The sequence below is a fragment of the Zingiber officinale genome, chromosome 4B, assembly GCF_018446385.1.
Source record: "Zingiber officinale cultivar Zhangliang chromosome 4B, Zo_v1.1, whole genome shotgun sequence".
In the NCBI taxonomy this organism is placed as follows: domain Eukaryota; kingdom Viridiplantae; phylum Streptophyta; class Magnoliopsida; order Zingiberales; family Zingiberaceae; genus Zingiber; species Zingiber officinale.
This window is the reverse complement of record NC_055993.1, coordinates 44,029,509-44,040,576: the sequence shown is the minus strand read 5'-3', so window position 1 is coordinate 44,040,576 and position 11,068 is coordinate 44,029,509.

The following is an 11,068-nucleotide window of genomic DNA, read 5'->3' as shown; positions in this document are numbered from 1 at the left end:
AATAGCAATGAACGTGACCAGCGACGTCTATAGGCCGCAAACCACTGAAGAACTAGTAAGCAGTGCTTTGACCACCGAGCACTACCAGAACAATATCAAACAACAGAAGCAAGTCCTCTTAGAGTCCAAAGGTTAGGGAGGCTCAAGTACTCAGAAACACCAGGGCCACAGCTCCCACGGCTCTAATTGGAAAGGGAACTCCAGCAACAAACGCAAACCAGGGAGTTATCCAAAAGGAGGACCAGCTAGTAAACAGCCCAGCTATCCCAAGTGTTCCACTTGTGGAAAATTTCACCCAGGAGTTTGTCGCAAGGGCACTCGAGGATGTTTCGAATGTGGCCAGGAGGGATATATGGCTAAACAATGCCCAAACAAGACCAGCTTGCCTCCACCACAGCCGATTCAGTACGAGGTCAAGCCAGCACAGTTGCATCAGATATAGGCTACTTTAGACGGTCCATCCATCAGTCAGGGCAGACTAGAAGCCCCCTCAGCCACGACGAACGCAAGGATCTATTCACTCACCAGAGAGGATGTAGCGAATGCCTCAACAGTTGTTACAGGTCAGATTAGTATTTTACAACAAAGTGCAACTGTCTTATTCGATACTGGGGCAACCCATTCTTATATATCCAGGACGTTCGCCGAAAAGTTAGCAATACCCCCAGAGGTATTCAGTGGTCAGTTTCTGACAACACTACCTTCGGGAGAAATTATGGTATCCAAGCACTGGCTTAGAGCAGTGCCAGTCATTATAGCAGACAGAGAACTCTTTTGTGATATGATAGTGCTAGATATGACTGATTACGATGTCATTTTTGGAATGGACTTTCTGATGAAGTACGACGCCTCTATAGAGTGCCGTAAACAGAGAATTGTATTCCAACCCGAAGCAGGAGTACAGTTTGGGTTCGTCGGAGAACCAAAGAGAAAGGCCAAGAAGTTTCTCTCAGCTCTGAAGACACAGAAACTACTAAATTCAGGATGTAAGAGATTCTTAGCACATGTAGTTAGTAGCAGCCAGGACAAGGACCGAAAGCTAGAGGAGGTCCGAGTCGTGTGTGACTACCCAGCAGTCTTTCCTGAGGAGTTACCAGGCCTAGCACTAGATAGGGAAATAAAATTTGAGATAGAACTTATTCCTGGTACAAATCCCATCTCCAAAGCACCCTACCGCATGGCTCCAGCAGAACTGAAGAAATTTCAGGAGCAACTACAGGATCTGCTTGACAAGGGCTTCATACGTCCTAGTCACTCACCATGGGGAGAGCCTGTATTGTTCGTGAAGAAGAAGGACGGGAGCATGCGCCTGTGTATAGATTACAGAGCACTGAACCAAGTCACAATCAAGAACAGGTATCCTCTTCCCAGAATAGATGACCTGTTTGATCAGCTAAAGGGAGCAGCAGTGTTCTCTAAGATAGATCTCAGATCGGGATATCACCAAGTGAAGGTTAAAGAAGGCGATATACCCAAGACGGCTTTCAGGACCAGATACGGACATTATGAGTTCGTAGTCATGCCCTTTGGCGTGACAAATGCTCCAGCTACCTTCATGGATCTCATGAACAGGGTATTCAGAGAATACTTAGATAAGTTCATTATCGTATTCATCGATGACATCCTTATCTATTCCAGAACTCAGGAAGAACACGCAGAGCACCTGAAGATAGTACTGCAGACCCTTCAGTAGAACCAGCTGTACGCCAAGTTCATGAAATGTGAATTCTGGCTCGATCAGGTAGCCTTCCTGGGTCACATTATCTCCAAGGATGGTATTATGGTAGACCCCAGTAAAATAGAAGCGGTGAGTAGCTGGAAAAGACCCAAGAACGCCAATGAGATCAGAAGCTTTTTGGGACTAGCAGGATATTACAGAAAGTTTGTAGAGGACTTCTCCAGGATAGCCTCCCCACTGACAGCTCTTACCAGAAAGAACAGAAAATTTCAGTGGACAGAGGACTGTGAGAACAACTTCAACGAGTTAAAAAGGAGATTGACCAGTGCACCTATTCTGACTCTACTAGAAAACACAGATAGCTTTGATATTTACAGTGACACCTCTAAATTGGGACTAGGAGCAGTACTGATGCAAGAAGGTAAGGTAATCGCCTATGCCTCCAGACAACTCAAGGATTATGAGAGGAACTACCCTACTCATGATCTCGAGCTTGCAGCAGTCGTGTTCACCCTCAAAATTTGGAGACACTACTTGTATGGAGCTCAGTGTAGAGTGTATATAGATCATCAGAGCCTGAAGTATTTCTTTACTTAGAAGGATTTGAATATGCGACAGCATAGATGGCTCGAACTGGTCAAGGATTATGATGTAGACATCCTCTACCATCCAGGAAAAGCTAATAAGGTGGCAGACGCACTTAGCAGGAAGTCTAGCGTCACCTTACTATCACTAGCAGCCACGCCCTTACAGAAGGAGATCACAGATTTCAGTCTCGAACTTATAATGGGACAGCTCTCTACTATGACATTAAAATCCACCTTGCTTGGTGACATCCAGACAGCTCAGGGACAAGATCCTGAAATTCAGAAAATCAAGCAAGGAAGCAGGATCAGAAAGTGGAGAGTTCAGAGTATCAGATAGTGGGGCATTATATTTTGGTGATAGACTTTGTGTTCCAGATCAGGAGGAACTACGGAGGAAGATCTTAGACGAGGCTCACAGAACTCCCTATGCGATGCATCCGGGTTCCACCAAGATGTATCAAGATGTAAAGAAACATTTTTGGTGGTCTGGGATGAAAAGAGACATCGCTAGATATGTTAGCACCTGTCTGACTTGCCAGAGAGTCAAGGCAGAACACCAGAGACCAGGAGGAGTTCTGCAGCCTATCCAGATCCCAGAATGGAAGTGGGAGGATATTTCTAATAGTGGGACTACCCAGAACCACGAATGGTTTTGATACCATCTGGGTAATAGTTGATAGGTTAACTAAATCAGCCCACTTCTTAGCTATCAGGATATCCTACTCCATGGAACAGCTAGCTCAGTTGTATCTCAAGGAGATTGTTAGACTACATGGAGTCCCACGAACCATAATTTCAGACAGAGATAGTAGGTTCACGTCATACTTCTGGGAGTGTGTACAGTCAGCATTGGGCACTAAGTTAAAATTTAGCACAGCTTTCCATCCTCAGACAGATGGTCAGACGGAGAGAGTAAATCAGGTACTCGAAGATATGCTCCAAGCATGTGCCCTAGACTTCAAGGGAAGTTGGTGCAAATATCTGAGTTTAGCAGAATTTGCATACAACAACAGCTATCAGACCACTATCGGTATGGCACCCTACGAGGCTCTCTATTGGCAGAGGTGTAGATCTCCAATCTGCTGGTATGAGAGTGGTGAACAGAAAGAGTTAGAACTTCAAACAGACCTAGTAACAGACACCACAGCAACTATACAACAGATCCGCCAGAGGATAGAGACAGCTCAGAGCCGCTAGAAAAGCTATGCTGATACACGGTGCAGACCCTTAGAATTTTCAGTTGGGGATACAGTATTCCTCAGAGTAGCTCTCATGAAGGGAGTAATGCGTTTTGGGAAGAAGGGCAAACTAAGTCCCAGATATGTGGGACCCTACCTTATTACCAGAAGAGTTGGCAAGGTAGCCTATGAGCTAGAGCTACCTCAGGAGATGTCAGCTATCCACAATGTATTTCATGTCTCTCTGTTGAAGAAGCATATCCCAGATGCCACCCAGGTGATTGAGCCCCAGTTGGTACAAGTCCACGAAGACCTCAGCTATGACAGTCGTCCTATTCAGATAATAGACCGAGCAGTTAAGAAATTGCGGAATAAAGAGGTACCATTAGTAAAAGTTATTTGGCGAAGTCACACGGCAGAAGAGGCAACTTGGGAGACAGAAGCCAGTATGAGACAGAAGTACCCAGAGTTATTCTAAGTTCGAGGATGAACTTTTTATAAGGTATGGAGGATTGTAACGCCCGAAAATTCTCAAATCAATTTTAGAAATATTCTATGATTTTTCTGGAATTTTAGAGTATTTTTATAGAATTTTTGGAATAGTGGAAATAACAAAAATAAATAGAAACGTAAAATAGCTTAAGCGGGAATCGAACCCGGGACCTATCAGGTCCGATAACCTTTAGATAGCTTTAGTAACCAAGTGAACCCAGCAGGGTCATGCTGAAAGGAAAGGGGAATAATTATATTTATATTTGAGTTGGGCCGAATTACCCACTTAATATAAATAGGGAATTTAAGTGAGGAATTGTTATTTTCTTAAACGAGAAAACTTTTCCCTCAAACCTCATCCGCCGACCCTCTCTCTCTTTCTCCCTCATCTCTCGGCGCCCAAGTCCAAGGAACCTAGGGTTCCATTCCAAGGGCCATAGGAGCACCTTCCGGCGACGACTTCAGCACAAGGACGCTCTTCTCCGCGAGAGGAACACGTAGACGCGAGGAGATCAACGAAGGGATCTTCTCCACCGGAAACCTAGCGTTTAGATTTGTAAGAAACTTCGAGCAGGAGGTAAGAAACCCCTCACCTGCAGTATAAGTAGCTATTCATGTGTTTTATGCATTAATTTAGTAGTATGCAGATTTTCAGTATGTAGGGTGTGTTCTAGTGCACACCAAGTGCTTGATATAATGTTTAGCTCAGTAAAATGCTTCAGTAGGTATTTTAATAGCTCAGTAAATGCAGTAGAAGCATTTAGAATAGCATATTTAGTTTTGCTACAGCTTATATGGGACCACGGTCCAATGGGTGGGCTCCCACGGTCGCCTCTAGGTTCAGACGACCTAGCTCTGGGTTCAGATAACCTAGAAATAGCAAGATAAGAAAAAATTCAGCTATAACCAGTATTTTATTTTCAGCAGTGGTACTGTACTGGACTAGATGTCCATTGGGTTGGGCTCCCGTAGTCGTCCCTAGGTTTAGATAACCTAGTAAACCCTACTAGATTCAGAATTTACAACCCCGGGTTTGGTTAGGGATGCGCGCACAGCAAGTACAGTTGCCGGGCCCATCAGCAGCATGATTATGTATTTTCATCTATTTATGATAAATAGTTTTCAAACTTCACAAATTAGTTATGTGAATGCAGTGCAGCTTTAGCATTAGTTTGATATTAGTTCAGCTCAGCTTTCATTTCAGTTTAGTTTTCTTATGGATTCACATGATAGTTCTCTGCTTAGTTTTGAATGTCATGTATTGTATGTGATTATGCCATGTTTTAGAATCCATGTTTAGCAATGTTCAGCATATATTTCAAATAGCATGTTTTAAAAGCATTAATTGCATCATATGCATGTTTTGTGAGGTAGATGGTTTCTTACTAAGCGTAAGCTTACAGATACTTCTTTTCCTTATACTGCAGATAAAGGTAAAGGGAAGATGGACTAGCGGAGGCTGGAGGACAATGCTACAAAGATGTGTGTGAGCAGGAACTTGGAATAAAGATGCTTGGGAACTAGCAAACCTGAACTTAGCATTTCTGATTTTAGTTACTTTCCTACATTCTAGAATGTTTGAGTAGCACGAATTGTGTAGTATGCATTAAATTTGATATTATATAGCACCCTATGAGTAATGTTATGACTAGTAGTTTTGTTTTATGGTTCTAGAGTTGATACATGTGATTTGGGCATGAAACAGTGCTGAAATCAGACTCCTGGTACGAAATCAGAAACCCCAATCGATCAGCCGATCGATTGGAGGCTCCTCAATCGATCAGCGGATCGATTGGGCAACTTGTTCTGCGAACAGTAAGGCCCTGGATCGATCAGCCGATCGATCCGGACGCATTCTGTCGAGAACAGAGAGCTCTGGGATCGATCACTGGATCGATCGGCCAGACCGGATCGATCAACCGATCGATCCAAACGGGACCTCCGTGCACAGTAGCACGCTGAATCGATCAGTGGATTGATTGATGTAGCTGGATCGATCAACCGATCGATCCATAAATTCTTCCGTGCACAGTAGCACGTTGAATCGATCCAGGGATTGATCAGGCCACTCCAATCGATCCACCGATCGATTGGAAGGCCTGATAACAGCTGGAAACCCCTCATCTCAGCCCTTGACCATATGGGAAGCCTAGACTACCTCCCTTAGCATAGGAACAGTATTCAAAAGGTAGTTTAAACATGGATTTCAGATCTAATAGTAATTAGAAGAAGAAATTGTATTAGTTAGCAAAATTTTAAATCAGATCAATATTCTGCACCTTATAGTTTAGCACAGCATAATGTGACGATCCGGCCATACAGCTTAGCTAGTAGAAGGCGGGTCGTTACAAGAATTCAATTTTAAAGTAAGATTTTTGAGTTAAAAAGAATTTTTATTTTTATTTTAAAATGTTAATTTAATTTAGTTGATTTAATTTAATTTAGTTAAATTAATTTAAATTTAATTTAATTAATTTAATTTAATTTAATTTAATTTATATTAAATTTACTTTAATTTAATTAATTTCATTTAGGTCCTTAGTCATCTCACCCGATCTATGTTTTCAATCAGAAAATCCTATAATTTTGTGAGATGAATTAGATTCAATTTTAGGGTTTGTTTTTAACTTGTGTTAGATTCAGGTTTAGCTTTGGGTTCAACAAATAGGCATCCTCTGGATAAACTTCTGGGCTATGGTGAGTCACTTGGACATCATTAAAGTAACCATGCCTTCAAGATTTTCCAAATAGTCCTATCTACTGGACTTAGTACAAAACCTTGGTCTAACTAGTTATGATCCATAAAGGGTAGCTTCGGTCAGTTCCACTTAGCCAAATGCACTAGGTCGAAGCCATATCTTCCTAGACATGCATTGACTAAGCTTCCCTAACGTACTATCATCCAAAACTTCACCAATACCATTTTTCAAGTTAAACTTGAACCCTTTTTAACTAGTCCTAATTACCTTGTCGGGTAGGTTGATTAGGGTTATCCTGTCGGGTAGGTTAGTTTTGGAGGTGCCAGATATTCTAGAGCCATCCCCTGAATTATTGGCTGTTACTTTAATTTTTAATTCTAGGTTTATGTCTATTTCTTTTATAGTTATAATTTACTTGGTGATAGTCTAAGTTTTAGTGAGTTTTAAAATATTTAGATTTTGAATTTTTTGATTTAGGTTTGCATTTTGGGGTTTGATTTGGTTTATTCGGATTTATATAATATATTTTTTCTTTAGGTATATAGTATTGGTTAAGTCCTACTTGCGTGATCAAACACGCTTTCGGAACCCAGGCTTTACTCGTTGGTTTGTATTGGGTTATTAATGATTTAAAAGTTTTATTTGAGTTTGACTTATATCCGAGTCCGGTTTTATTATAACATGTTTTTTGATTATTTAAAATTAGATCTAAGTTTTTAGATCTTGTTGTGAATTTTTCTAACATTTCTTTTAAATTATTAATTTCTGATATTAGTGATAGATTCTCCTCCTCAAGTGTTAGATCTTGAGTTTGTTTGTTATTTGTGACTTGTTCCTTGAGGTTTTGATTTTCCTCAAGGAGCAATTTGTTTTCATTTTCTAATTTAACTAACTTATTATTTAAGCAAGAGATAATTTTAAAAAACTTTCGGTTTAAGTTTAGGTATACCTCTTCAGAACCTTCGGAAACGAGTACGGACTCGTGGCTCGATTTGTGTTCAGACCCATCTTCCGATTCGTCTTCCGACTCTGCTTCGCGAGCCATCAGCACGAGGTGGCTCTGATGTTTTTGATCTTCGGCCTCCGATTCGTCCGAGGAGGAGTCGTCCCACGTCGCTTTGAGAGCCTTCTTTTTGGTCGGCTTCGTTTTGTCGATCTTCAGTCTTGGATACTCGTTCTTGTAGTGCCCCTTTTTATTGCATCTGAAGCATGTTATGTTCCTCGAATCAGCTGGAGAACTGATCTTTTGTAGATCCTTCTTGCTGAAGCTCCTTTTCCTCCTGGTGAACATCTTCCTTACTAGGTTCACCAGGTGCTCTTCATCTTCAGAGCTCTGGTCAGAGTCTTCTTCAGATTCAGGCTTGTTCTTCTTGGAGGAACCTGCAAATAAAGCAACACCTTTCTCGGCTCCAGCATTAGTCTGCTCATGTAACTCCAATTCACAAAAAAATTCATCTAATTTAAGTTTAGATAAATTCTTAGAAATTTTGTAGGCATCCACAATGGATTCCCACAAACTATTGCATGGGAATGCGTTTAACGCGTACCTGATTAGGTCTCTATTGTCCATCTGGTGGCCTATCGCATGGAGCCCGTTGAGGATATCCTTGATCCTCGCGTGCAGCTGACTCGTTGTTTCTCCTTTCTGTATTTTTATATTAAATATTTTATTTAATAATAAATCCCATTTTATTACCTCAGCATCGCTAGTTTCTTCGTGCAGCTTGATCAATTTATCCCATAGCTCTTTAGCGTTTTGATGCGGTCCGACCCGGTTCAGCTCTTCTCTTGTTAATCCGTATTGTAATGTATTGATCACCTTGTTCTCCATTGATGCCTTCTTCTTTATGTTTGCTGTCCATTGTTCTGGATCAAGCAGATTTCTGGAGCTGTCAACTGGTGCCCGGTATGCTTTTGTGACGCTCAACCATTGATCGAAGTCTGTCTTTAGATAGACTTCCATCCTTTTCTTCCAGTACGGAAAATCATCCCCGTTGAATAGGGGAGGACGCACCGTACTAAAACCTTCGATCTGAGACATGCTGCACACAAGTAAACAACTAGACAAAATATCCCAAGACTTGGTCTTGGATTAGTAGTGTGGGAAGAATTAAGATATAATGAAAAAAAGAACTAAATTGGTGTTGCACCAATTTAGATTTAATTACAACGGAAAATTTTTCCAAAAAGGTAATAATACCAGTTTGGAATTATACGAAAAACTTAAAAACAAAGACGAAAAGAAATGAAGAAAAAACTTTAAAACAGATCCCCCCTTTGTCTGATTGGTGGTTTCACCAAATCAGAGCGGTACCTGTTCTGATACCACTTGTTGGATCGTGAAGAATCGATAGGGGGGTGAATATCGAAAAACATTCGAAGGCGAGTAAGCACAGCGGAAAAGAAAGAATAACCCAAAGATAACACAAGGATTTACTTGGTTCGGAGCCTTTGGCGACTCCTACTCCAAGGCCCGCACACGAGGGTGCTTTCGATGGAAAATCACTATCAATTCGAAAATAGAATTACAAGATTAAAGTACAGGAATTGATAGAAAAAAATACTGACAAATATAAAATAATAGAAAGGAACAGAGCTTTGTCGAAGCAACGTCGCAACGTCGCAGGAGCACAGGAGAGCAGATCGTCAATTCTGAGTTGTGTTTTGAGCTCCGCCTTTGACCCTCCATTTATAGGATGCTCGGGGCGCCTGGATCACTTCCGGGCACCCTGGTGTGATATAGCAGTCCCAACCAGCGAGCTCCAAGTGTCGACGCCGAGTCTTGGATAAAACTTGCCTCCGGGCGCCCGGACCCCCTTTCTCCAGAAGCTCCTTTTCCTGCAAGACAAGGTTAGTCCGAGGCAATGTATATCCTGCAAAACAAAGTGTTAGCACAGTTTATAATTTGACATAAAGAGTATGACTTAAATTCCATCTTTCCGAGACTAGAATCTAGTCAAGATCTCGACTTAGAGCTCCGAAATGGTTCTAAGTCGGATCGGCGCCTAAGTTCCCTTCCCGGGAATGCGTCCTTACAGTCACTCCCTTCCAATGACTTACCTTTACTCACCTTCCAGACGTCCGGTCAGCCCTTCAACCCGTCTGGACTTCTCGCCAGCTATCCGGTCAGCCCGTCGACCTAGCTGGACTTCGTGCCAAGCGTCTGGTCAGCCCGTTGACCCGCTTGGACTTCGTGCTAGCTATCCGGTTGGCCCATTAACCTAGCTGGGCTTTCCTGCCAGACATCCGGTCAGCCCATTGACCTGTCTGGACTTCGCCTGCACACTCGATCAGAGTGTTAGACAACGACAAACCTAACTTAACCTAATTTGTCATTTATCAAAACCTGAGTTAGACCGTTAGTGCTAACCGCACCAACACAAGGATTTACCAATCCTTGATGCCGCTGTCCCTAAGGAAGCAAAAGAGGAGACAAGAAGAAAGGTGTTGTCGACCCTTATGGGAAAGAAAACAAAGAAAGAAGAAGAAGGGAGAGGGCCGGCCACAAGGAAGAGAGGAGAGGGGGCAAGGCTTAGGTTGTGTATCTCATGAGGCACCCTCTCCTTCTCTTTTATAATCCTTGGTCATGGAAAAAAGGAAAGTTTTAAACATAATTAAAATTTTTTTATTTGTGGTCTCCCCTTAAAAAAGGAAATTTTAACAATAATTAAAATCTCTCTTTTCTAAATTTCCTATTGTACATGGCAATAAAGGAAAGTTTTAAAATTAATCTCTCTCTTCTAAACATGTAGACAACTACAAAAAAGGAAAGATTAATTAAAACTTCTCTTTTTAAATCATGGTTACAAAAAAGGAAAGTTTTATCAAAAATTAAAATATCTCTTTTAAACATTATAGATAACTACAAATAAGGAAATATTTTAACAAAATTAAAATCTCTCTTTAATCTCTTGTAGATAGCTATAAAAGGAAAGATTTTAAAAATTTTAAAACTCTCTTTTAAAACCATGAAGATGGCTATAAAAGGGAATTTATTAAAATTAAAATTTCTCTTTTAAATCCCTTCATAAATGGCTACAAAAGGAAAGATTTTAATAAAAAATAAAATCTCCCTTTAGTTCTAATGGTGTGGCTGGCCCCATGCTTGGACACCAAGCATTGCTTGGACACCAAGCATGGCTTGGCTGGCCACCTCTTGGGCTCCAAGCTAATGCTTGGCCGACCCCCTTGCTCTAAGCAAGGATGTGTCCAGCCCATCACTTGAGTAAGAAGTGGACTTGGTGGATACAAGGCTTTATAGAGGCTACAACAGAGACCAAGAGGAGAAATTGATTTTGGTCTCCCGATGAGCTTGAGCTTCCTGTGTTTGCCCCAAACACCCAACTCAAGTTCATCAATAATAAATCATACCACTAAAGAGTTATTATTGAACAACCGCACCAATCCCAAATTACATTATAGGCTCCTTCTTAT